The 23,133-nt window shown below is 33.7% G+C and overlaps 6 non-coding genes across 6 annotated transcripts; all 6 read left to right on the plus strand.

Annotated features, from left to right (window-relative positions):
* The first annotated feature begins 4,896 nt into the window (after nt 1–4,896).
* TRNAI-AAU (transfer RNA isoleucine (anticodon AAU)) lies at nt 4,897–4,970 on the plus strand. Its single transcript has one exon. It is a non-coding gene; the product is annotated as a tRNA-Ile (tRNA).
* A 580-nt stretch (nt 4,971–5,550) lies between these two features.
* TRNAL-AAG (transfer RNA leucine (anticodon AAG)) lies at nt 5,551–5,625 on the plus strand. The gene has a single exon. It is a non-coding gene; the product is annotated as a tRNA-Leu (tRNA).
* Nucleotides 5,626–9,445: 3,820 nt separating this feature from the next.
* Nucleotides 9,446–9,520, plus strand: TRNAL-AAG (transfer RNA leucine (anticodon AAG)). The gene has a single exon. It is a non-coding gene; the product is annotated as a tRNA-Leu (tRNA).
* Nucleotides 9,521–10,307: 787 nt separating this feature from the next.
* TRNAI-AAU (transfer RNA isoleucine (anticodon AAU)) lies at nt 10,308–10,381 on the plus strand. Its single transcript has one exon. It is a non-coding gene; the product is annotated as a tRNA-Ile (tRNA).
* Nucleotides 10,382–13,340: 2,959 nt separating this feature from the next.
* TRNAI-AAU (transfer RNA isoleucine (anticodon AAU)) lies at nt 13,341–13,414 on the plus strand. The gene has a single exon. It is a non-coding gene; the product is annotated as a tRNA-Ile (tRNA).
* A 7,717-nt stretch (nt 13,415–21,131) lies between these two features.
* On the plus strand, nt 21,132–21,205 carry TRNAI-AAU (transfer RNA isoleucine (anticodon AAU)). Its single transcript has one exon. It is a non-coding gene; the product is annotated as a tRNA-Ile (tRNA).
* Nucleotides 21,206–23,133: the final 1,928 nt, after the last annotated feature.

Here is a 23,133-nt window from a genome sequence, read left to right on the forward strand (position 1 = left end):
AATCTTCCTCCCCTTAAAACATAATATGTCTTCAAAGAGACCAAGGAGATTAATTTTCCTTCCTTCATACGACACAGGAGTACGGTCTGGAGGAAGAAGAGGTTGCTCATCATTCCATGTATTGTCAAAAAGTTCTTTATCTATCATAGTGATCCTTGCACCTGAGTCGACTAAAAGTTTCAAAATTTTACCGCCAACAGCAATATCAACAATGGGGTCGACACAAGAGTCAGGATCACCTTCAATGACAGGCCCTTCAGAGCAATCAGTAACAACAGCAATAGTTTCTGATTCTGACGAAGAATCAGAATCAACAACGCCAACAACAGGTTTTATGAAATTCTTCTTGTTTTTCAACTTTAAACAAACTTTTGCAAAATGTCCCATCTTTTTGCAGTAGTTGCAAGTAACACTGGAAGCAGGACAAGGAGAACTCTTTTGGTGTTGTGGATTACCACACCTAATACACATTTGAGAATAAGACGAAGACTCTGGATTTCTTTTTGTTGACTCTGGTAGAAGAATTCAAATTTAAAGCGTTTATAGGTTCAACCACTTTGTCTTCTAATTCCTTGAGGGAAACCATGGACGTTTCAACACTCTTGGCTAACTTAATAGTGTCATCTAAGGAAGGATCACTCATGGCTAACAACTTTTGCCTAATGTTTTTATCCTTACAATGACACACAAATTGATCCCTGATAAGCTGTTCATTAAAGTTTTCAAATTTACATTCAGATGCTAATCTCCGCAAGATGGAAATATAAGCATCAATATCTTCCGAATCAGCTTGTTTTCTCTTAAAGAAAGTGTGTCTACGAACCATTAAGTTAGGTTGTTTGTCAAAATGAATCTTTAGTGTTTGCACAGTGTCACTATAATCATCAGACACAACACCTTCAATAACAGGTAAATCTGGGAGATGCTTAAAGACAGACCTGCCCTCAAAACCCAGAGAATGTAAAAGCAGGCACTTCTTTCTTTCAGGGCGAAATCTAGATGCCCCAATCGTTCCTAAATAATTTTCGAACACATCATGGCAAATTTCCCACCTAATTGGAGGTTCACCAGGAGTTTCCAGAAAAGCTGGAGGTGGATTAACAGATTGAAGGGTAGACATAACTTTAAGAGCAAATTCGAAGATAACAAGAATAATTCTTTATGAACTCAAACAGTGTCCAAATGTGAAGAACAAAAGCCAAAAAAATCCAAATAAGCCGTGCGCATCAGCGATGAGCACGTTAGAAACAAAATACTATGAGTAAATAAACAGAATGTTATACAAATCAGAGGTGAGCACTAGTAGTAAGAAAGCTGTGCGCACCAGCGATGACAAGCGATGACAAGCGATGAGTCCGTTATGAACTTGAAGCTTGAAGTAGCACGCACCAGGAATAAACACTGTCTCACATTTGCGCTGTAACTAGTGCGCTGTAAATGGTGAAATGTATATGACAGATTGGAAGCTGTGCGCACCAGCGGTGAGCACTTCGACAAACTGGAAGCTGTGCGCACCAGCGGTGAGCACTTTGTAACTAGTGCCCGTAACCAGTGCGCTGTAAGGGTGGCAGAGCAGAGAATAGGTCGCTAAGCAACGTGGACAAGAGTCATGTGAAAACGTCACAAAGCAAAATAGCTGATGACCAATCCAGACTGCCGAAACTTTTATCCAACAGGAAGGCTGTACACAGCAACGTGATGACGCACTACGCGCTCCTCTGAGAACAGGAACGTCGGAGCTCGAAGACTCGGACCCAGAAGGTAAGGCTCGAGGAGGCCCGAACTACACGAAGTAGTATTTTTCAAAAAAACACAGTCAACGGTCGACCGTATGAAGAAATAAGTGGAGAGGCCCCGAATATAATAAATGTAACTGCAAAGTCTTGAGAAAGTCTCCAAAAGTCCGAAGTTAAGCTGAGAGATGCTACCTTCGTTAGGCACAAAGACACAAAGTGAGAAATTAAGTCAAAGACACGGACAGGGACATGAAACTCTTACAGTTTTGGTGATGTCCAAAATGAAGGTAGTAGTAGGAGACTGTACTTTGACGAGTTACCAATAGGTCAGGATAGACTCCAGACAATCCTCAAAATGACACCTAGTCCAACAGCAGGAGTTGAAGAGCTGTGACGAGGGAAGCGAGGCTCTCTCTCACTTCTTCAGAGAAAGCACCTTTGTAAGTCCCACGGAGATCATAGATGTAGAGCACGCATCGTCGCCAGTAAAATTATGTCGAAATCCACGGGATGCAAGGTGATAGATCAAAAGTAGTTTATTAGAACGGGCAATACTGGTACAACCGTCTGTTCAAGTCGTGGTCCAAGCCAGAGTGCTCCGCCTGTGGAATGCACTCGGAGAACACAACAGGATTCCAAGAATCCATAGTAACAGAACTTAGGAGATAAACATAACATAAGTGGAAATACAATCTAACAGAGACAAGTGAAATGTATAGAATACTACACTATCATTAGCACTGCTTCCTGTGCTGGTACTCCAGAAGATGTGCAAATTGGCCTGTTAGCTCAGTTGGTTAGAGCATGGTGCTAATAAGGCCAAGGTCACAGGTTCGATCCCTGTACAGGCCAAGTTTAATTGTTTGAAAAAAGATGAATTTTTCTTGTGTCTCATTTTGGACTGTTTATCTCCTTGGATCAAACGCTGCATGAAGGATTGGATTAATACATTTGATATAATTATAGAATTAATTACTATTCTTAAAGAGCCTGGAATATCTATTAATGGTTCTAAGTTCTAACGCCAAGTAACTAAATTTCTTATTTATTGCAATTTATTGAGATCTTTTTTTGTTTAGTCTTGTTGATAATATATAAAGATACTATGAATGTAAACAGCTGAATATAAGCTTTCCAACTATCCCGGATTAACAATCAGTAGGACTTCATCATCTGCTTCATCTTCAATAGTATACTATATATTTAGTGAGACTATTAGTTTAGTCTGTTAGAGCATGAAGTTAAAAACGCCAAGGACATACTTTCAATCAGTCTCCAAGCCAATACTTGATGCACCTTTAATGTTGAAAATAGATGTATTTTCTACTGTATCATGTTTATCTCTATATTTCCTTTGAGGAGAAGCTGATAAAATGATTAGATGAATCAATTCAATATAGGTGATGAATATTTATGTATTGCTTAACCACATGGAAAACACGTTAATGGTTCTAAGTTCTAACACCAAGTATGAAAATCTCTTTTGTATTGTAATTTTTTTAAGTCATATTAGTTTCTTCATGTTGATAATATATAACAATAACTTCATGGTAAACTGCTGAAATTAAGCTTTCCAAATCTCCTGGGTTAACTATCATTTGCCCTTCTTCATTTGCTGGACCTCCAGGTAGCTGTGCAAAATGGCCTGTTAGCTCAGATGGTTAGAGCGTGGTGCTAATAACCCAAAGGTCACAGGTTCGATCCCTGTACAGGCCAATTTTAATTCTTTGAAAAAAGATGAATTTTTCTTGTGTCTCATTTTGGACTGTTTATCTCCTTGAATCACACGCTGCTTGAAGGATTGGATGGAATCAGTAGCATTTCATCATCTGCTAATTCTTCAAAAGTATTCTATATATTTAGTGAGCCTATTAGTTTAGTCTGTTAGAGCATGAAGTTAAAAACGCAAAGGACATAATTTCAATCAGTCTCCAAGCCAATACTTGATGCTCCTTTAATGTTGAAAATAGATGTATTTTCTTCTGTATCATGTTTACCTCCATATTTCCTTTGCGCAGAAGCTGATAGAATGATTAGATGAATCAATTGAATATAGGTGATGAATATTTATTTATTGCTAAACCACGTGGAAAAAACGTTACTGGTTCAAAATTCTAACACTAAGTATGGAAATCTCTTTTGTATTGCAATTTTTTTGAAGTCATATTAGTTTCTTCATGTTGATAATATGAAAGTTAATTCATATTAAACAGCTGAAATTAAGCTTTCCAAATCTCCCGGTTGAACTATCATTAGCACTGCTTCCTGTGCTGGTCCTCCAGAAGATGTGCAAATTGGCCTGTTAGCTCAGTTGGTTAGAGCGTGGTGCTAATAACGCCAAGGTCACAGGTACGATCCCTGTACAGGCCAAGTTTAATTCTTTGAAAAAAGATGAATTTTTCCTGTGTCTCATTTTGGACTGTTTATCTCCTTGGATCAAACGCTGCTTGAAGGATTGGATGAATACATTTGATATAATTATAGAATTAATTACTATTCTTAAAGCGCCTGGAATATCTTTTAATGGTTCTAAGTTCTAACGCCAAGTAACTAAATCTCTTATTTATTGCAATTTATTGAGATCTTTTTTGTTTAGTCTTGTTGATAATATGTAAAGATACTATGAATGTAAACAGCTGAATATAAGCTTTCCAACTATCCCGGATTAACAATCAGTAGGACTTCATCATCTGCTTCATCTTCAATAGTATGCTATATATTTAGTGACTCTATTAGTTTAGTCTGTTAGAGCATGAAGTTAAAAACGCCAAGGACATACTTTCAATCAGTCTCCAAGCCAATACTTGATGCACCTTTAATGTTGAAAATAGATGTATTGTCTACTGTATCATGTTTATCTCTATATTTCCTTTGAGGAGAAGCTGATAAAATGATTAGATGAATCAATTCAATATAGGTGATGAATATTTATGTATTGCTTAACCACATCGAAAAAACGTTAATGGTTCTAAGTTCTAACACTAAGTATGAAAATCTCTTTTGTATTGTAATTTTTTTTAAGTCATATTAGTTTCTTCATGTTGATAATATATAACAATAACTTCATGGTAAACTGCTGAAATTAAGCTTTCCAAATCTCCTCGGTTAACTATCATTTGCCCTTCTTCATTTGCTGGACCTCCAGGTAGTTGTGCAAAATGGCCTGTTAGCTCAGATGGTTAGAGCATGGTGCTAATAACGCCAAGGTCACAGGTTCGATCCCTGTACAGGCCAAGTTTAATTGTTTGAACAAAGATGAATTTTTCTTGTGTCTCATTTTGGACTGTTTATCTCCTTGAATCACACGCTGCTTGAAGGATTGGATGGAATCAGTAGCATTTCATCATCTGCTAATTCTTCAAAAGTATTCTATATATTTAGTGAGCCTATTAGTTTAGTCTGTTAGAGCATGAAGTTAAAAACGCAAAGGACATAATTTCAATCAGTCTCCAAGCCAATACTTGATGCTCCTTTAATGTTGAAAATAGATGTATTTTCTTCTGTATCATGTTTACCTCTATATTTCCTTTGCGCAGAAGCTGATAGAATGATTAGATGAATCAATTGAATATAGGTGATGAATATTTATGTATTGCTAAACCACATGGAAAAAACTTTACTGGTTCAAAATTCTAACACTAAGTATGGAAATCTCTTTTGTATAGCAATTTTTTTGAAGTCATATTAGTTTCTTCATGTTGATAATATGAAAGTTAATTCATATTAAACAGCTGAAATTAAGCTTTCCAAATCTCCCGGTTGAACTATCATTAGCACTGCTTCCTGTGCTGGTCCTCCAGAAGATGTGAAATTTGGCCTGTTAGCTCAGTTGGTTAGAGCGTGGTGCTAAGAAACGCCAAGGTCACAGGTTTGATCACTGTACAGGCCAAGTTTAATTATTTGAAAAAAGATGAATTTTTCTTGTGTCTCATTTTGGACTGTTTATCTCCTTGGATCAAACGCTGCTTGAAGGATTGGATGAATACATTTGATATAATTATAGCATTAATTACTATTCTTAAAGCGCCTGGAATACCTATTAATGGTTCTAAGTTCTAACGCCAAGTAACTAAATCTCTTATTTATAGCAATTTATTGAGATCATTTTTGTTTAGTCTTGTTGATAATATATAAAGATACTATGAATGTAAACAGCTGAATATAAGCTTTCCAACTATCCCGGATTAACAATCAGTAGGACTTCATCATCTGCTTCATCTTCAATAGTATACTATATATTTAGTGAGACTATTAGTTTAGTCTGTTAGAGCATGAAGTTAAAAACGCCAAGGACATACTTTCAATCAGTCTCCAAGCCAATACTTGATGCTCCTTTAATGTTGAAAATAGATGTATTTTCTACTGTATCATGTTTATCTCTATATTTCCTTTGAGGAGAAGCTTATAAAATGATTAGATGAATCAATTGAATATAGGTGATGAATATTTATTTATTGCTAAACCACGTGGAAAAAACGTTAATGGTTCTAAGTTCTAACACTAAGTATGAAAATCTCTTTTGTATTGCAATTTTTTTGAAGTCATATTAGTTTCTTCATGTTGATAATATGAAAGTTAATTCATATTAAACAGCTGAAATTAAGCTTTCCAAATCTCCCGGTTGAACTATCATTAGCACTGCTTACTGTGCTGGTCCTCCAGAAGATGTGCAAATTGTCCTGTTAGCTCAGTTGGTTAGAGCGTGGTGCTAATAACGCCAAGGTCACAGGTTCAATCCCTGTACAGGCCAAGTTTAATTCTTTGAAAAAAGATGAATTTTTCTTGTGTCTCATTTTGGACTGTTTATCTCCTTGGATCAAACGCTGCTTGAAGGATTGGATGAATACATTTGATATAATTATAGAATTAATTACTATTCTTAAAGCGCCTGGAATATCTATTAATGGTTCTAAGTTCTAACGCCAAGTAACTAAATCTCTTATTTATTGCAATTTATTGAGATCTTTTTTGTTTAGTCTTGTTGATAATATATAAAGATACTATGAATGTAAACAGCTGAATATAAGCTTTCCAACTATCCCGGATTAACAATCATTAGGACTTCATCATCTGCTTCATCTTCAATAGTATGCTATATATTTAGTGACTCTATTAGTTTAGTCTGTTAGAGCATGAAGTTAAAAACGCCAAGGACATACTTTCAATCAGTCTCCAAGCCAATACTTGATGCACCTTAAATGTTGAAAATAGATGTATTTTCTACTGTATCATGTTTATCTCTATATTTCCTTTGAGGAGAAGCTGATAAAATGATTAGATGAATCAATTCAATATAGGTGATGAATATTTATTTATTGCTTAACCACATGGAAAAAACGTTAATGGTTCTAAGTTCTACCACTAAGTATGAAAATCTCTTTTGTATTGTAACTTTTTTTAAGTCATATTAGTTTCTTCATGTTGATAATATATAACAATAACTTCATGGTAAACTGCTGAAATTAAGCTTTCCATATCTCCTAGGTTAACTATCATTTGCCCTTCTTCATATGCTGGACCTCCAGGTAGTTGTGCAAAATGGCCTGTTATCTCAGATGGTTAGAGCGTGGTGCTAATAACGCCAATGTCACAGGTTTGATCCCTGTACAGGCCAAGTTTAACTGTTTGAACAAAGATGAATTTTTCTTGTGTCTCATTTTGGACTGTTTATCTCCTTGAATTACACGCTGCTTGAAAGATTGGATGGAATCAGTAGCATTTCATCATCTGCTAATTCTTCAAAAGTATTCTATATATTTAGTGAGCCTATTAGTTTAGTCTGTTAGAGCATCAAGTTAAAAACGCAAAGGACATAATTTCAATCAGTCTCCAAGCCAATACTTGATTCTCCTTTAATGTTGAAAATAGATGTATTTTCTTCTGTATCATGTTTACCTCTATATTTCCTTTGCGCAGAAGCTGATAGAATGATTAGATGAATCAATTGAATATATGTGATGAATTTTTATTTATTGCTAAACCACGTGGAAAAAACGTTACTGGTTCAAAATTCTAACACTAAGTAAGGAAATCTCTTTTGTATTGCAATTTCTTTGAAGTCATATTAGTTTCTTCATGTTGATAATATGAAAGTTAATTCATATTAAACAGCTGAAATTAAGCTTTCCAAATCTCCTGGTTGAACTATCATTAGCACTGCTTCCAGTGCTGGTCCTCCAGAAGATGTGAAATTTGGCCTGTTAGCTCAGTTGGTTAGAGCGTGGTGCTAATAACACCAAGGTCACATGTTCGATCACTGTACAGGCCAAGTTTAATTCTTTGAAAAAAGATGAATTTTTCTTGTGTCTCATTTTGGACTGTTTATCTCCTTGGATCAAACGCTGCTTGAAGGATTGGATGAATACATTTGATATAATTATAGAATTAATTACTATTCTTAAAGCGCCTGGAATATCTATTAATGGTTCTAAGTTCTAACGCCAAGTAACTAAATCTCTTATTTATTGCAATTTATTGAGATCTTTTTCGTTTAGTCTTGTTGATAATATATAAAGATACTATGAATGTAAACAGCTGAATATAAGCTTTCCAACTATCCCGGATTAACAATCAGTAGGACTTCATCATCTGCTTCATCTTTAATAGTATACTATATATTTAGTGAGACTATTAGTTTAGTCTGTTAGAGCATGAAGTTAAAAACGCCAAGGACATAATTTCAATCAGTCTCCAAGCCAATACTTGATGCTCCTTTAATGTTGAAAATAGATGTATTTTTTTCTGTATCATGTTTACCTCCATATTTCCTTTGCGCAGAAGCTGATAGAATGATTAGATGAATCAATTGAATATAGGTGATGAATATTTATTTATTGCTTAACCACATGGAAAAAGTTAATGGTTCTAAGTTCTAACACTAAGTATGAAAATCTCTTTTGTATTGTAATTTTTTTAAGTCATATTAGTTTCTTCATGTTGATAATATATAACAATAACTTCATGGTAAACTGCTGAAATTAAGCTTTCCAAATCTCCTAGGTTAACTATCACTTGCCCTTCTTCATATGCTGGACCTCCAGGTAGTTGTACAAAATGGCCTGTTAGCTCAGATGGTTAGAGCGTGGTGCTAATAACGCCAAGGTCACAGGTTCGATCCCTATACAGGCCAAGTTTAATTGTTTGAACAAAGATGAATTTTTCTTGTGTTTCATTTTGGACTGTTTATCTCCTTGAATCACACGCTGCTTGAAGGATTGGATGGAATCAGTAGCATTTCATCATCTGCTAATTCTTCAAAAGTATTCTATATATTTAGTGAGCCTATTAGTTTAGTCTGTTAGAGCATGAAGTTAAAAACGCAAAGGACATAATTTCAATCAGTCTCCAAGCCAATACTTGATGCTCCTTTAATGTTGAAAATAGATGTATTTTCTTCTGTATCATGTTTACCTCTATATTTCCTTTGCGCAGAAGCTGATAGAATGATTAGATGAATCAATTGAATATAGGTGATGAATATTTATGTATTGCTAAACCACATGGAAAAAACTTTACTGGTTCAAAATTCTAACACTAAGTATGGAAATCTCTTTTGTATAGCAATTTTTTTGAAGTCATATTAGTTTCTTCATGTTGATAATATGAAAGTTAATTCATATTAAACAGCTGAAATTAAGCTTTCCAAATCTCCCGGTTGAACTATCATTAGCACTGCTTCCTGTGCTGGTCCTCCAGAAGATGTGAAATTTGGCCTGTTAGCTCAGTTGGTTAGAGCGTGGTGCTAAGAAACGCCAAGGTCACAGGTTCGATCACTGTACAGGCCAAGTTTAATTATTTGAAAAAAGATGAATTTTTCTTGTGTCTCATTTTGGACTGTTTATCTCCTTGGATCAAACGCTGCTTGAAGGATTGGATGAATACATTTGATATAATTATAGCATTAATTACTATTCTTAAAGCGCCTGGAATACCTATTAATGGTTCTAAGTTCTAACGCCAAGTAACTAAATCTCTTATTTATAGCAATTTATTGAGATCATTTTTGTTTAGTCTTGTTGATAATATATAAAGATACTATGAATGTAAACAGCTGAATATAAGCTTTCCAACTATCCCGGATTAACAATCAGTAGGACTTCATCATCTGCTTCATCTTCAATAGTATACTATATATTTAGTGAGACTATTAGTTTAGTCTGTTAGAGCATGAAGTTAAAAACGCCAAGGACATACTTTCAATCAGTCTCCAAGCCAATACTTGATGCTCCTTTAATGTTGAAAATAGATGTATTTTCTACTGTATCATGTTTATCTCTATATTTCCTTTGAGGAGAAGCTTATAAAATGATTAGATGAATCAATTGAATATAGGTGATGAATATTTATTTATTGCTAAACCACGTGGAAAAAACGTTAATGGTTCTAAGTTCTAACACTAAGTATGAAAATCTCTTTTGTATTGCAATTTTTTTGAAGTCATATTAGTTTCTTCATGTTGATAATATGAAAGTTAATTCATATTAAACAGCTGAAATTAAGCTTTCCAAATCTCCCGGTTGAACTATCATTAGCACTGCTTACTGTGCTGGTCCTCCAGAAGATGTGCAAATTGGCCTGTTAGCTCAGTTGGTTAGAGCGTGGTGCTAATAACGCCAAGGTCACAGGTTCAATCCCTGTACAGGCCAAGTTTAATTCTTTGAAAAAAGATGAATTTTTCTTGTGTCTCATTTTGGACTGTTTATCTCCTTGGATCAAACGCTGCTTGAAGGATTGGATGAATACATTTGATATAATTATAGAATTAATTACTATTCTTAAAGCGCCTGGAATATCTATTAATGGTTCTAAGTTCTAACGCCAAGTAACTAAATCTCTTATTTATTGCAATTTATTGAGATCTTTTTTGTTTAGTCTTGTTGATAATATATAAAGATACTATGAATGTAAACAGCTGAATATAAGCTTTCCAACTATCCCGGATTAACAATCATTAGGACTTCATCATCTGCTTCATCTTCAATAGTATGCTATATATTTAGTGACTCTATTAGTTTAGTCTGTTAGAGCATGAAGTTAAAAACGCCAAGGACATACTTTCAATCAGTCTCCAAGCCAATACTTGATGCACCTTAAATGTTGAAAATAGATGTATTTTCTACTGTATCATGTTTATCTCTATATTTCCTTTGAGGAGAAGCTGATAAAATGATTAGATGAATCAATTCAATATAGGTGATGAATATTTATTTATTGCTTAACCACATGGAAAAAACGTTAATGGTTCTAAGTTCTACCACTAAGTATGAAAATCTCTTTTGTATTGTAACTTTTTTTAAGTCATATTAGTTTCTTCATGTTGATAATATATAACAATAACTTCATGGTAAACTGCTGAAATTAAGCTTTCCATATCTCCTAGGTTAACTATCATTTGCCCTTCTTCATATGCTGGACCTCCAGGTAGTTGTGCAAAATGGCCTGTTAGCTCAGATGGTTAGAGCGTGGTGCTAATAACGCCAATGTCACAGGTTTGATCCCTGTACAGGCCAAGTTTAATTGTTTGAACAAAGATGAATTTTTCTTGTGTCTCATTTTGGACTGTTTATCTCCTTGAATTACACGCTGCTTGAAAGATTGGATGGAATCAGTAGCATTTCATCATCTGCTAATTCTTCAAAAGTATTCTATATATTTAGTGAGCCTATTAGTTTAGTCTGTTAGAGCATCAAGTTAAAAACGCAAAGGACATAATTTCAATCAGTCTCCAAGCCAATACTTGATTCTCCTTTAATGTTGAAAATAGATGTATTTTCTTCTGTATCATGTTTACCTCTATATTTCCTTTGCGCAGAAGCTGATAGAATGATTAGATGAATCAATTGAATATATGTGATGAATTTTTATTTATTGCTAAACCACGTGGAAAAAACGTTACTGGTTCAAAATTCTAACACTAAGTAAGGAAATCTCTTTTGTATTGCAATTTCTTTGAAGTCATATTAGTTTCTTCATGTTGATAATATGAAAGTTAATTCATATTAAACAGCTGAAATTAAGCTTTCCAAATCTCCTGGTTGAACTATCATTAGCACTGCTTCCAGTGCTGGTCCTCCAGAAGATGTGAAATTTGGCCTGTTAGCTCAGTTGGTTAGAGCGTGGTGCTAATAACACCAAGGTCACATGGTCGATCACTGTACAGGCCAAGTTTAATTCTTTGAAAAAAGATGAATTTTTCTTGTGTCTCATTTTGGACTGTTTATCTCCTTGGATCAAACGCTGCTTGAAGGATTGGATGAATACATTTGATATAATTATAGAATTAATTACTATTCTTAAAGCGCCTGGAATATCTATTAATGGTTCTAAGTTCTAACGCCAAGTAACTAAATCTCTTATTTATTGCAATTTATTGAGATCTTTTTCGTTTAGTCTTGTTGATAATATATAAAGATACTATGAATGTAAACAGCTGAATATAAGCTTTCCAACTATCCCGGATTAACAATCAGTAGGACTTCATCATCTGCTTCATCTTTAATAGTATACTATATATTTAGTGAGACTATTAGTTTAGTCTGTTAGAGCATGAAGTTAAAAACGCCAAGGACATAATTTCAATCAGTCTCCAAGCCAATACTTGATGCTCCTTTAATGTTGAAAATAGATGTATTTTTTTCTGTATCATGTTTACCTCCATATTTCCTTTGCGCAGAAGCTGATAGAATGATTAGATGAATCAATTGAATATAGGTGATGAATATTTATTTATTGCTTAACCACATGGAAAAAGTTAATGGTTCTAAGTTCTAACACTAAGTATGAAAATCTCTTTTGTATTGTAATTTTTTTAAGTCATATTAGTTTCTTCATGTTGATAATATATAACAATAACTTCATGGTAAACTGCTGAAATTAAGCTTTCCAAATCTCCTAGGTTAACTATCACTTGCCCTTCTTCATATGCTGGACCTCCAGGTAGTTGTACAAAATGGCCTGTTAGCTCAGATGGTTAGAGCGTGGTGCTAATAACGCCAAGGTCACAGGTTCGATCCCTATACAGGCCAAGTTTAATTGTTTGAACAAAGATGAATTTTTCTTGTGTTTCATTTTGGACTGTTTATCTCCTTGAATCACACGCTGCTTGAAGGATTGGATGGAATCAGTAGCATTTCATCATCTGCTAATTCTTCAAAAGTATTCTATATATTTAGTGAGCCTATTAGTTTAGTCTGTTAGAGCATGAAGTTAAAAACGCAAAGGACATAATTTCAATCAGTCTCCAAGCCAATACTTGATTCTCCTTTAATGTTGAAAATAGATGTATTTTCTTCTGTATCATGTTTACCTCTATATTTCCTTTGCGCAGAAGCTGATAGAATGATTAGATGAATCAATTGAATATAGGTGATGAATTTTTATTTATTGCTAAACCACGTGGAAAAAACGTTACTGGTTCAAAATTCTAACACTAAGTATGGAAATCTCTTTTGTATTGCAATTTTTTTGAAGTCATATTAGTTTCTTCATGTTGATAATATGAAAGTTAATTCATATTAAACAGCTGAAATTAAGCTTTCCAAATCTCCTGGTTGAACTATCATTAGCACTGCTCCCTGTGCTGGTCCTCCAGAAGATATGAAATTTGGCCTGTTAGCTCAGTTGGTTAGAGCGTGGTGCTAATAACGCCAAGGTCACAGGTTCGATCCCTGTACAGGCCAAGTTTAATTCTTTGAAAAAAGATGAATTTTTCTTGTGTCTCATTTTGGACTGTTTATCTCCTTGGATCAAACGCTGCTTGAAGGATTGGATGAATACATTTGATATAATTATAGAATTAATTACTATTCTTAAAGCGCCTGGAATATCTATTAATGGTTCTAAGTTCTAACGCCAAGTAACTAAATGTCTTATTTATTGCAATTTATTGAGATCTTTTTTGTTTAGTCTTGTTGATAATATATAAAGATACTATGAATGTAAACAGCTGAATATAAGCTTTCCAACTATCCCGGATTAACAATCAGTAGGACTTCATCATCTGCTTCATCTTTAATAGTATACTATATATTTAGTGAGCCTATTAGTTTAGTCTGTTAGAGCATGAAGTTAAAGACGCAAAGGACATAATTTCAATCAGTCTCCAAGCCAATACTTGATTCTCCTTTAATGTTGAAAATAGATGTATTTTCTTCTGTATCATGTTTACCTCTATATTTCCTTTGCGCAGAAGCTGATAGAACGATTAGATGAATCAATTGAATATAGGTGATGAATTTTTATTTATTGCTAAACCACGTGGAAAAAACGTTACTGGTTCAAAATTCTAACACTAAGTATGGAAATCTCTTTTGTATTGCAATTTTTTTGAAGTCATATTAGTTTCTTCATGTTGATATTATGAAAGTTAATTCATATTAAACAGCTGAAATTAAGCTTTCCAAATCTCCTGGTTGAACTATCATCAGCACTGCTTCCAGTGCTGGTCCTCCAGAAGATGTGAAATTTGGCCTGTTAGCTCAGTTGGTAAGAGCTTAGGGCTAATAACGCCAATGTCACATGTTCGATCACTGTACAGGCCAAGTTTAATTCTTTGAAAAAAGATGAATTTTTCTTGTGTCTCATTTTGGACTGTTTATCTCCTTGGATCACACGCTGCTTGAAGGATTGGATGAATACATTTGATATAATTATAGAATTAATTACTATTCTTAAAGCGCCTGGAATATCTATTAATGGTTCTAAGTTCTAACGCCAAGTAACTAAATCTCCTATTTATTGCAATTTATTGAGATCTTTTTTGTTTAGTCTTGTTGATAATATATAAAGATACTATGAATGTAAACAGCTGAATATAAGCTTTCCAACTATCCCGGATTAACAATCAGTAGGACTTCATCATCTGCTTCATCTTTAATAGTATACTATATATTTAGTGAGACTATTAGTTTAGTCTGTTAGAGCATGAAGTTAAAAACGCCAAGGACATAATTTCAATCAGTCTCCAAGCCAATACTTGATGCTCCTTTAATGTTGAAAATAGATGTATTTTCTACTGTATCATGTTTATCTCTATATTTCCTTTGAGGAGAAGCTGATAAAATGATTAGATGAATCAATTCAATATAGGTGATGAATATTTATTTATTGCTTAACCACATGGAAAAAGTTAATGGTTCTAAGTTCTAACACTAAGTATGAAAATCTCTTTTGTATTGTAAGTTTTTCTAAGTCATATTAGTTTCTTCATGTTGATAATATATAACAATAACTTCATGGTAAACTGCTGAAATTAAGCTTTCCAAATCTCCTAGGTTAACTATCACTTGCCCTTCTTCATATGCTGGACCTCCAGCTAGTTGTGCAAAATGGCCTGTTAGCTCAGATGGTTAGAGCGTTATGATAATAACGCCAAGGTCACAGGTTCGATCCCTTTACAGGCCAAGTTTAATTGTTTGAACAAAGATGAATTTTTCTTGTGTCTCATTTTGGACTGTTTATCTCCTTGAATCACACGCTGCTTGAAGGATTGGATGGAATCAGTAGCATTTCATCATCTGCTAATTCTTCAAAAGTATTCTATATATTTAGTGAGCCTATTGGTTTAGTCTGTTAGAGCATGAAGTTAAAAACGCAAAGGACATAATTTCAATCAGTCTCCAAGCCAATACTTGATGCTCCTTTAATGTTGAAAATAGATGTATTTTCTTCTGTATCATGTTTACCTCTATATTACCTTTGCGCAGAAGCTGATAGAATGATTAGATGAATCAATTGAATATAGGTGATGAATATTTATTTATTGCTAAACCACGTGGAAAAAACTTTACTGGTTCAAAATTCTAACACTAAGTATGGAAATCTCTTTTGTATTGCAATTTTTTTGAAGTCATATTAGTTTCTTCATGTTGATAATATGAAAGTTAATTCATATTAAACAGCTGAAATTAAGCTTTCCAAATCTCCCGGTTGAACTATCATTAGCACTGCTTCCTGTGCTGGTCCTCCAGAAGATGTGAAATTTGGCCAGTTAGCTCAGTTGGTTAGAATGTGGTGCTAATAACGCCAAGGTCACAGGTTCGATCACTGTACATGCCAAGTTTAATTCTTTGAAAAAAGATGAATTTTTCTTGTGTCTCATTTTGGACTGTTTATCTCCTTGGATCAAACGCTGCTTGAAGGATTGGATGAATACATTTGATATAATTATAGAATTAATCACTATTCTTAAAGCGCCTGGAATATCTATTGATGGTTCTAAGTTCTAACGCCAAGTAACTAAATCTCTTATTTATTGCAATTTATTGAGATCTTTTTTGTTTAGTCTTGTTGATAATATATAAAGATACTATGAATGTAAACAGCTGAATATAAGCTTTCCAACTATCCCGGATTAACAATCAGTAGGACTTCATCATCTGCTTCATCTTCAATAGTATGCTATATATTTAGTGACTCTATTAGTTTAGTCTGTTAGAGCATGAAGTTAAAAACGCCAAGGACATACTTTCAATCAGTCTCCAAGCCAATACTTGATGCTCCTTTAATGTTGAAAATAGATGTATTTTCTACTGTATCATGTTTATCTCTATATTTCCTTTGAGGAGAAGCTGATAAAATGATTAGATGAATCAATTCAATATAGGTGATGAATATTTATTTATTGCTTAACCACATGGAAAAAACGTTAATGGTTCTAAGTTCTACCACTAAGTATGAAAATCTCTTTTGTATTGTAATTTTTTTTAAGTCATATTAGTTTCTTCATGTTGATAATATATAACAATAACTTCATGGTAAACTGCTGACATTAAGCTTTCCAAATCTCCTAGGTTAACTATCATTTGCCCTTCTTCATATGCTGGACCTCCAGGTAGTTGTGCAAAATGGCCTGTTAGCTCAGATGGTTAGAGCGTGGTGCTAATAACGCCAAGGTCACAGGTTCGATCCCTGTACAGGCGAAGTTTAATTGTTTGAACAAAGATGAATTTTTCTTGTGTCTCATTTTGGACTGTTTATCTCCTTGAATCACACGCTGCTTGAAGGATTGGATGGAATCAGTAGCATTTCATCATCTGCTAATTCTTCAAAAGTATTCTATATATTTAGTGAGCCTATTAGTTTAGTCTGTTAGAGCATGAAGTTAAAAACGCAAAGGACATAATTTCAATCAGTCTCCAAGCCAATACTTGATTCTCCTTTAATGTTGAAAATAGATGTGTTTTCTTCTTTATCATGTTTACCTCTATATTTCCTTTGCGCAGAAGCTGATAGAATGATTAGATGAATCAATTGAATATAGGTGATGAATTTTTATTTATTGCTAAACCACGTGGGAAAAACTTTACTGGTTCAAAATTCTAACACTAAGTATGGAAATCTCTTTTGTATTGCAATTTTTTTGAAGTCATATTAGTTTCTTCATGTTGATAATATGAAAGTTAATTCATATTAAACAGCTGAAATAAAACTTTCCAAATCTCCTGGTTGAACTATCATTAGCACTGCTTCCTGTGCTGGTCCTCCACAAGATATGAAATTTGGCCTGTTAGCTCAGTTGGTTAGAGCGTGGTGCTAATAACGCCAAGGTCACAGGTTAGATCAGTGTACAGGTCAAGTTTAATTCTTTGAAAAAAGATGAATTTTTCTTGTGTCTCATTTTGGACTGTTTATCTCCTTGGATCAAACGCTGCTTGAAGGATTGGATGAATACATTTGATATAATTATAGAATTAATTACTATTCTTAAAGCGCCTGGAATATCTATTAATGGTTCTAAGTTCTAACGCCAAGTAACTAAATCTCTTATTTATTGCAATTTATTGAGATCATTTTTGTTTAGTCTTGTTGATAAAATATAAAGATACTATGAATGTAAACAGCTGAATATAAGCTTTCCAACTATCCCGGATTAACAATCAGTAGGACTTCATCATCTGCTTCATCTTCAATAGTATACTATATATTTAGTGAGACTATTAGTTTAGTCTGTTAGAGCATGAAGTTAAAAACGCCAAGGACATACTTTCAATCAGTCTCCAAGCCAATACTTGATGCACCTTTAATGTTGAAAATAGATGTATTTTCTACTGTATCATGTTTATCTCTATATTTCCTTTGAGGAGAAGCTGATAAAATGATTAGATGAATCAATTCAATATAGGTGATGAATATTTATGTATTGCTTAACCACATGGAAAAAACGTTAATGGTTCTAAGTTCTAACACTAAGTATGAAAATCTCTTTTGTATTGTAATTTTTTTTAAAACATATTAGTTTCTTCATGTTGATAATATATAACAATAACTTCATGGTAAACTGCTGAAATTAAGCTTTCCAAATTTCCTGGGTTAACTATCATTTGCCCTTCTTCATTTGCTGGACCTCCAGGTAGTTGTGCAAAATGGCCTGTTAGCTCAGATGGTTAGAGCGTGGTGCTAATAACGCCAAGGTCACAGGTTCGATCCCTTTACAGGCCAAGTTTAATTGTTTGAACAAAGATGAATTTTTCTTGTGTCTCATTTTGGACTGTTTATCTCCTTGAATCACACGCTGCTTGAAGGATTGGATGGAATCAGTAGCATTTCATCATCTGCTAATTCTTCAAAAGTATTCTATATATTTAGTGAGCCTATTAGTTTAGTCTGTTAGAGCATGAAGTTAAAAACGCAAAGGACATAATTTCAATCAGTCTCCAAGCCAATACTTGATGCTCCTTTAATGTTGAAAATAGATGTATTTTCTTCTGTATCATGTTTACCTCTATATTACCTTTGCGCAGAAGCTGATAGAATGATTAGATGAATCAATTGAATATAGGTGATGAATATTTATTTATTGCTAAACCACGTGGAAAAAACTTTACTGGTTCAAATTTCTAACACTAAGTATGGAAATCTCTTTTGTATTGCAATTTTTTTGAAGTCATATTAGTTTCTTCATGTTGATAATATGAAAGTTAATTCATATTAAACAGCTGAAATTAAGCTTTCCAAATCTCCCGGTTGAACTATCATTAGCACTGCTTCCTGTGCTGGTCCTCCAGAAGATGTGAAATTTGGCCAGTTAGCTCAGTTGGTTAGAGCGTGGTGCTAATAACGCCAAGGTCACAGGTTCGATCACTGTACATGCCAAGTTTAATTCTTTGAAAAAAGATGAATTTTTCTTGTGTCTCATTTTGGACTGTTTATCTCCTTGGATCAAACGCTGCTTGAAGGATTGGATGAATACATTTGATATAATTATAGAATTAATCACTATTCTTAAAGCGCCTGGAATATCTATTAATGGTTCTAAGTTCTAACGCAAGTAACTAAATCTCTTATTTATTGCAATTTATTGAGATCTTTTTTGTTTAGTCTTGTTGATAATATATAAAGATACTATGAATGTAAACAGCTGAATATAAGCTTTCCAACTATCCCGGATTAACAATCAGTAGGACTTCATCATCTGCTTCATCTTCAATAGTATGCTATATATTTAGTGACTCTATTAGTTTAGTCTGTTAGAGCATGAAGTTAAAAACGCCAAGGACATACTTTCAATCAGTCTCCAAGCCAATACTTGATGCTCCTTTAATGTTGAAAATAGATGTATTTTCTACTGTATCATGTTTATCTCTATATTTCCTTTGAGGAGAAGCTGATAAAATGATTAGATGAATCAATTCAATATAGGTGATGAATATTTATTTATTGCTTAACCACATGGAAAAAACGTTAATGGTTCTAAGTTCTACCACTAAGTATGAAAATCTCTTTTGTATTGTAATTTTTTTTAAGTCATATTAGTTTCTTCATGTTGATAATATATAACAATAACTTCATGGTAAACTGCTGACGTTAAGCTTTCCAAATCTCCTAGGTTAACTATCATTTGCCCTTCTTCATATGCTGGACCTCCAGGTAGTTGTGCAAAATGGCCTGTTAGCTCAGATGGTTAGAGCGTGGTGCTAATAATGCCAAGGTCACAGGTTCGATCCCTGTACAGGCGAAGTTTAATTGTTTGAACAAAGATGAATTTTTCTTGGGTCTCATTTTGGACTGTTTATCTCCTTGAATCACACGCTGCTTGAAGGATTGGATGGAATCAGTAGCATTTCATCATCTGCTAATTCTTCAAAAGTATTCTATATATTTAGTGAGCCTATTAGTTTAGTCTGTTAGAGCATGAAGTTAAAAACGCAAAGGACATAATTTCAATCAGTCTCCAAGCCAATACTTGATTCTCCTTTAATGTTGAAAATAGATGTGTTTTCTTCTGTATCATGTTTACCTCTATATTTCCTTTGCGCAGAAGCTGATAGAATGATTAGATGAATCAATTGAATATAGGTGATGAATTTTTATTTATTGCTAAACCACGTGGAAAAAACTTTACTGGTTCAAAATTCTAATACTAAGTATGGAAATCTCTTTTGTATTGCAATTTTTTTGAAGTCATATTAGTTTCTTCATGTTGATAATATGAAAGTTAATTCGTATTAAACAGCTGAAATTAAGCTTTCCTAATCTTCCGGTTGAACTAACATTAGCACTGCTTCCTGTGCTGGTCCTCCACAAGATATGAAATTTGGCCTGTTAGCTCAGTTGGTTAGAGCGTGGTGCTAATAACACCAAGGTCACAGGTTCGATCAGTGTACAGGCCAAGTTTATTTCTTTGAAAAAAGATGAATTTTTCTTGTGTCTCATTTTGGACTGTTTATCTCCTTGGATCAAACGCTGCTTGAAGGATTGGATGAATACATTTGATATAATTATAGAATTAATTACTATTCTTAAAGCGCCTGGAATATCTATTAATGGTTCTAAGTTCTAACGCCAAGTAACTAAATCTCTTATTTATTGCAATTGATTGAGATCTTTTTTGTTTAGTCTTGTTGATAATATATAAAGATACTATGAATGTAAACAGCTGAATATAAGCTTTTTAACTATCCCGGATTAACAATCAGTAGGACTTCATCATCTGCTTCATCTTTAATAGTATACTATATATTTAGTGAGACTATTAGTTTAGTCTGTTAGAGCATGAAGTTAAAAACGCCAAGGACATAATTTCAATCAGTCTCCAAGCCAATACTTGATGCTCCTTTAATGTTGAAAATAGATGTATTTTCTTCTGTATCATGTTTACCTCCATATTTCCTTTGCGCAGAAGCTGATAGAATGATTAGATGAATCAATTGAATATAGGTGATGATTTTTTATTTATTGCTAAACCACGTGGAAAAAACTTTACTGGTTCAAAATTCTAACACTAAGTATGGAAATCTCTTTTGTATTGCAATTTTTTTGAAGTCATATTAGTTTCTTCATGTTGATAATATGAAAGTTAATTCGTATTAAACAGCTGAAATTAAGCTTTCCTAATCTCCCGGTTGAACTAACATTAGCACTGCTTCCTGTGCCGGTCCTCCAGAAGATATACAAATTGGCCTGTTAGCTCAGTTGGTTAGAGCGTGGTGCTAATAACGCCTAGGTCACAGGTTCGATCCCTGTACAGGCCAAGTTTAATTCTTTAAAAAAGATGAATTTTTCTTGTGTCTCATTTTGGACTGTTTATCTCCTTGGATCAAACGCTGCTTGAAGGATTGGATGAATACATTTGATATAATTATAGAATTAATTACTATTCTTAAAGCGCCTGGAATATCTATTAATGGTTCTAAGTTCTAACGCCAAGTAACTAAATCTCTTATTTATTGGAATTTATTGAGATCATTTTTGTTTAGTCTTGTTGATAATATATAAAGATACTATGAATGTAAACAGCTCAATATAAGCTTTCCAACTATCCCGGATTAACAATCAGTAGGACTTCATCATCTGCTTCATCTTCAATAGTATACTATATATTTACTGAGACTATTAGTTTAGTCTGTTAGAGCATGAAGTTAAAAACGCCAAGGACATACTTTCAATCAGTCTCCAAGCCAATACTTGATGCACCTTTAATGTTGAAAATAGATGTATTTTCTACTGTATCATGTTTATCTCTATATTTCCTTTGAGGAGAAGCTGATAAAATGATTAGATGAATCAATTCAATATAGGTGATGACTATTTATTTATTGCTTAACCACATGGAAAAAGCGTTAATGGTTCTAAGTTCTAACACTAAGTATGAACATCTCTTTTGTATTGTATTTTTTTTAAGTCATATTAGTTTCTTCATGTTGATAATATATAACAATAACTTCATGGTATACTGCTGAAATTAAGCTTTCCAAATCTCCTGGGTTAACTATCATTTGCCCTTCTTCATATGCTGGACCTCAAGGTAGTTATGCAAAATGGCCTGTTAGCTCAAATGGTTAGAGCGTGGTGCTAATAACACCAAGGTCACAGGGTCGATCCCTGTACAGGCCAAGTTTAATTGTTTGAACAAAGGTGAATTTTTCTTGTGTCTCATTTTGGACTGTTTATCTCCTTGAATCACACGCTGCTTGAAGGATTGGATGGAATCAGTAGCATTTCATCATCTGCTAATTCTTCAAAAGTATTCTATATATTTAGTGAGCCTATTAGTTTAGTCTGTTAGAGCATGAAGTTAAAAACGCAAAGGACATAATTTCAATCAGTCTCCAAGCCAATACTTGATGCTCCTTTAATGTTGAAAATAGATGTATTTTCTTCTGTATCATGTTTACCTCCATATTTCCTTTGCGCAGAAGCTGATAGAATGATTAGATGAATCAATCGAATATAGGTGATGAATATTTATTTATTGCTGAACCACGTGGAAAAAACGTTACTGGTTCAAAATTCTAACACTAAGTATGGAAATCTCTTTTGTATTGCAATTTTTTTGAAGTCATATTAGTTTCTTCATGTTGATAATATGAAAGTTAATTCATATTAAACAGCTGAAATTAAGCTTTCCAAATCTCCCGGTTGAACTATCATTAGCACTGCTTCCTGTGCTGGTCCTCCAGAAGATGTGAAATTTGGCCAGTTAGCTTAGTTGGTTAGAGCGTGGTGCTAATAACGCCAAGGTCACAGGTTCAATCACTGTACATGCCAAGTTTAATTCTTTGAAAAAAGATGAATTTTTCTTGTGTCTCATTTTGGACTGTTTATCTCCTTGAATCACACGCTGCTTGAAGGATTGTATGGAATCAGTAGCATTTCATCATCTGCTAATTCTTCAAAAGTATTCTATATATTTAGTGAGCCTATTAGTTTAGTCTGTTAGAGCATGAAGTTAAAAACGCAAAGGACATAATTTCAATCAGTCTCCAAGCCAATACTTGATGCTCCTTTAATGTTGAAAATAGATGTATTTTCTTCTGTATCATGTTTACCTCTATATTACCTTTGCGCAGAAGCTGATAGAATGATTAGATGAATCAATTGAATATAGGTGATGAATATTTATTTATTGCTAAACCACGTGGAAAAAACTTTACTGGTTCAAAATTCTAACACTAAGTAT

Source organism: Lissotriton helveticus, chromosome 4_1, assembly GCF_964261635.1.
Source record: "Lissotriton helveticus chromosome 4_1, aLisHel1.1, whole genome shotgun sequence".
NCBI classification, from domain to species: Eukaryota; Metazoa; Chordata; class Amphibia; order Caudata; family Salamandridae; genus Lissotriton; species Lissotriton helveticus.